We start from the raw sequence: 5,526 nt of genomic DNA, 5'->3' as shown, positions 1-5,526 counted from the left end.
TGATAAGTTCAAAAGTTTCTTCAAGAACTCAAGAAGAAATAAACTCACAATTTCATTCAACATAATCTGCCTTTTCACATTGTTTTGGCAGTCCTTATAAGGACGAAAATTACATGAAAACAAGACCCTTGGTCTTCCTAATGAAACCGAATAATTAAGGACAGCCCCTTTGTCTTCCTAATGAAAACCGAAATTAAAGACAAGCCTTTTGTCTTCCTCATGAAAACTGAAAATTAAAGACAAAAGGACTATTGGACTCACACAAGTCAAATGTTTGACTTATCACAAAATAAACAAAGACTAAAAAAAATGTGACTAAAAATAAAAAACTCATTAAGCTCCTAACTTAGTCAACTTTGATGAGTAAGACAAGTCTTTGTTCTCCTTCAATGTTGACCACGGTCTCCTCTTGTTTTAGGACTTTGTGGACTAGGCTGTTAAGTTCTTCCTTGAATCTCTTGGCTCGTGCCCTCGTCATTGGACCAACTGGAACTTGACTTGATACTTGGGTCTTGGTGTCCTCATCATTCCCCCCCTCTTTAGAAGGATTTGACCTCAAATCGTCACCTGCATCAAAAGGACTCAAATCAGAAACATTAAAAGTAGCACTAACATTATACTCACCTGGTAAATCGAGTCTGTAGGCATTGTCATTGATCCTTTCAAGTACTTGAAATGGACCATCTCCTCGAGGTAGCAATTTTGAACGCCTTTGTGTTGGGAATCGCTCTTTCCTCATGTGTAACCATACCCAATCACCGGGCTCAAAAACCTGCTTATGACGACCCTTGTTAGCTTGCTTAATGTATTGTTCAGTCCTTCTCTCTATGTTGAGTCGCGCCCTCTCATGGATTTTCTTCACAAATTCTGCCTTCTTCTCGCCATCTAAATTCAAATGCTCAGAAACAGGTAAAGGTGATAAATCCAAAGGAGTTAGAGGATTAAAACCATAAACAATTTCAAATGGTGAAAATTTAGTAGCAGAATGCATTGAACGATTATAAGCAAACTCAACATGTTGCAAACAATCTTCCCAAGTCTTAATATTTTTACTTATGATAGCCCTCAACAAGGTGGATAGGGTCCTATTAACTACTTCTGTTTGACCATCGGTTTGAGGGTGACAAGTAGTAGAAAATAATAGTTTTGTCCCAAGTTTTCCCCACAATGTTTTCCAAAAATAGCTTAAGAACTTAGCATCCCTATCTGATACAATTGTTCTAGGCATACCATGTAATCTCACAATCTCCCTAAAGAACAAATCTGCAACGTTAGAGGCATCATCAGTTTTATGACAAGGAATAAAATGAGCCATCTTAGAAAATCTGTCTACAACCACAAAGATTGAATCCCTCCCACGCTTACTTCTAGGTAAACCCAACACAAAATCCATTGAAATGTCAACCCATGGTGAACTAGGGATAGGTAGGGGTGTGTAAAGGCCATTTGGCTGAACTCTTGATTTAGCTTGCCTACAAGTGACACACCTACCACAAATTCGCTCAACATCTCGTTTCATGTGGGGCCAAAAGAAGTGCTCTTGCAACATAACTAGGGTCTTAGCAACTCCAAAATGTCCCATCAACCCTCCCCCGTGGGACTCTCTAACTAGCAAATCTCTCAAAGAACAATTAGGCACACACAACCTATGCTCCCTAAACAAGAAACCCTCATGCCTATAAAATTTTCCTTCAGCAGATTTTTCACAAACACCATAAATTTCCCCAAAATCATGGTCAGCAAAATACAGCTCCTTTATGTGTTCAAACCCAAGTAATTTAGCATCAAGAGTGGAGATTAGGGCATACCTGCGAGAAAGGGCATCAGCAACCACATTCTCCTTACCTTGTTTATAGCGAATGACATAAGGAAATGTCTCAATGAACTCAACCCATCTGGCATGTCTCTTGTTGAGCTTATGTTGGCCTTTCAAATGTTTCAAGGATTCATGATCTGTGCGAATCACAAACTCCTTTGGCCACAAATAGTGCTGCCATGTTTCTAAAGCACGCACTAGTGCATACAATTCTTTGTCATAGGTGGGGTAATTGAGGGCAGCCCCACTTAGCTTTTCGCTAAAGTATGCAAGCGGTCTCCCATCCTGCATAAGAACAGCGCCAATACCTATTCCAGAAGCATCACATTCAACTTCAAAAGTGTTAGAAAAGTTAGGCAAAGCAAGTAAAGGAGCATGAGTAAGCTGGTATTTCAGTAGCTGAAATGCCTCCTCTTGAGCTTCACCCCATTTAAATATCACATTCTTTTTGATAACTTCTGTAAGTGGTGCGGCGATGGTGCTAAAATTTTTTCACAAACCTCCTGTAGAAGCTAGCAAGTCCATGAAAACTTCTAACATTACCTATAGTTGTAGGGGTCGGCCACTCTTGGATGGCTTTGATCTTTTCTTCATCCACCTGAATACCTGTAGCACTTACAACAAAGCCTAGGAAAACAAGCTTATCGGTGCAGAAAGTACACTTACTGAGGTTAGCATATAAACTCTGTTTCCTAAGAACATCCAAAACAGAATGCAAATGCAAAACATGGTCATGCAAATTCTTACTATAAATAAGAATATCATCAAAATACACAACCACAAATTTTCCAATGAAAGCACGCAATACATGATTCATTAAGCGCATGAAAGTGCTAGGTGCATTAGTTAGTCCAAATGGCATGACTAACCACTCATACAATCCATGTTTAGTTTTAAAAGCAGTTTTCCACTCATCCCCTTCTTTCATACGTATCTGATGATACCCACTTTTAAGATCAATTTTGGAAAACACACAAGAACCATGCAATTCATCTAACATGTCATCTAAACGAGGAATGGGATGTCGATATTTTACCGTTATATTGTTGATGGCTCGACAGTCAACACACATCCTCCATGTTCCATCCTTCTTGGGAACTAGAATCACTGGAACAGCACAAGGGCTCATGCTTTCTCTCACATGCCCTTTCTCCATCAATTCTTCAATTTGCCTTTGCAATTCCTTTGTTTCATCAGGATTACTTCTGTAGGCTGGTCGGTTTGGGATGGAAGCACCTGGAACAAAATCAATTTGATGTTCTATTCCTCGAACAGGTGGCAAACCATGTGGTACTTTCTCAGGAAACACATCCTCAAATTCCTGCAAAATAGACACAACAACACTTGGCAGCGAAGAATCAAGTTGGTTAGTATTTAAAAGAGCCTCCTTATACATGAGTAAAATCATGGGCTGTTTTGTACACAATGCTCTCTTAACCTCACTTTTTTTTGCATAAAAATTATTTTGTTTTCTCTCACTTGATTCCACACTTTTCTCTCTTTGTTTCTCTTTTTCCTCACTCTCATTCATCTTTTCATTCTCTTTTTGCTCACTCATTTTCTTTTTGTCACTCAATTTTTGCAACCTCACTTGATCTTCATACACTTGCTTTGGTGTCAAAGGCGCTAGAGTGATTGTTCGTTGACGGAATGTGAATGAATACTTGTTGGTGAAGCCGTCATGCTGCACCCGCCGATCAAATTGCCAAGGCCTTCCTAGAAGGAGGTGTCCAGCTTGCATGGGAACCACATCACACAACACCTCATCTTCATACTTGCCAATTCGAAATGAGACTAGCACCTGTTTTGTAACCCTCACTTCACCACTATCATTCAGCCATTGCAATTTGTATGGACAAGGATGCCTAAGCGTTGTAAGCCCCAGCTTGGCAACCATGGAAGCACTAGCAACATTAGTACAACTACCTCCATCAATAATGACACTACATACCTTGTCTCTCACATGACAACGAGTGTGAAAGATGTTCTCTCGCTGCACCTCTTCTTCCTCTTCTTTTGCTTGCAAATTCAGGACTCGCCTTGTGACTAGTGCAAGCATCTCACCAGATTCTGGTCCATACTCATTGTCAGAAGCATCTTCCAATGGTGGCATGTCAGCAAGATCATCTTCATCTTCAGAATCTATCTCTCCACTTTCTCGAATCACCATGACTCTCTTGTTTGGACACTGGCTAGCAATGTGTCCTCTCCCCTGACATTTGAAACACCTTATCTCACTAGAATGAGACTTAGTAGGAGTTGTTTTACCTTGAGGTGGCGTGGCTGTGGTGGCTGGTTTTGGTGTAGATGATGAAGTGGGTTGGTCTTCTTTCTTTGGATAGTTCGACCTCCAAGGTGTTGTACTTGGATTGTGTGGGCTCGGTCTTGACCTCGAACTTGAACTACCCTTCTTGAGTTGCCTCTCAACTTTGATTGCCATATGAACCAAATCCTCCAATTCCACATAATGGTGTAGCTCGATTGGGTCAACAATCTCTCTGATCAACCCATTCAAAAACCTTGCCATGGTTGCCTCCCGATCCTCTTCAACATTGGCTCTAATCATAGCCATCTCCATCTCCTTATAATACTCATCAACACTTCTGGACCCTTGACGAAGACCCTGCAACTTAAGGTATAGATCTCGATAATAATGAGATGGTACAAACCGTCGCCTCATCACCCTCTTAATGGCCTCCCATGTGTCAATAGGGCGATCTCCACTCCGCCTCCTGTTGATGCACAACTGATCCCACCAAACAATAGCATAATCAGTAAACTCAATGGCAGCAAGTTTTACCTTCTTCATGTCGGAGTAGTTGTGACAATCAAAAACTAGCTCCATTTTCTTCTCCCACTCAAGGTATGCTTCAGGATCACTCTTCCCCTGAAATGCCGGGATTCTCATTTTGATATTCCCCATATAATTATCTACCTTGTTCCTATCTTCTCTATTCCCACCATACCTCCTATTATGGTTACCCGTCGACATCCTATCAAACTCATCATCAGAAACTACCCCTTCTAAATCCCCTTCATTCTCATCCTCCCTTTGGTGCACCCTATTCCTCCTTGGTCTCCGTTGTGCCCTCTCTTCTACCCTATCCAACCGCTCATGTATTTTCTCACACTCCTCCCTCAACATCCTCCTCATCTCCCCCATTAAAGCTTCAATTTGTAGATTTGGAACTGTAGGTGGTGGAGCGTCATTGCCTGCATTTCTTTCTATATTTTGTGACATGATGGAGAATCTGCAAAACAATAAGGTTAGACAATTATAGAAAGGACCTCACTGCACTCCCTCACGTGTTTCACTCAAAGAAAATGGTCACTCAAGTACACTCGTGTTTGCACTCAATGATGGCTTTTACCCTCAAAATAAGCTCACACCTCTGCCTTTTTCCCCTCTATTTTCTTCTTTAAGCTCTTTGAAAACTAATGAAACAGTGATATGGAGTATTCAAGCAGCAAATCCAACCAAACAAACCAAACGAACACCGACGAAAACTGGTGAAAAATGACGAAAAATGATGATTTTTTTGGAACACTTGTGTGGGGTTTTGGCAAAAAGGCCTCTAGACCATGGGGAACAAGAATAGAACAAAAAATTTTAAGAGGGGTTTCCAGACTCTTTTTTTTTTTTTTTTTTGCTCTCGGATCCCCTTCCCTTTTCCTTTCCTTTCCTTTCTTCCTTTTTGTTTTTTTTTTTT

The 5,526-nt window shown here is 40.7% G+C and overlaps 1 pseudogene; it reads right to left on the bottom strand.

Annotated features, from left to right (window-relative positions):
* Positions 1 to 284: 284 nt before the first annotated feature.
* LOC133784167 (uncharacterized) lies at positions 285 to 4,739 on the bottom strand (annotated as a pseudogene).
* Between the last annotated feature and the right edge of the window lie 787 nt (positions 4,740 to 5,526).

Source organism: Humulus lupulus, chromosome 6 (genome assembly GCF_963169125.1).
Source record: "Humulus lupulus chromosome 6, drHumLupu1.1, whole genome shotgun sequence".
In the NCBI taxonomy this organism is placed as follows: domain Eukaryota; kingdom Viridiplantae; phylum Streptophyta; class Magnoliopsida; order Rosales; family Cannabaceae; genus Humulus; species Humulus lupulus.
This window is presented reverse-complemented; position numbering and strand designations above follow the sequence as displayed.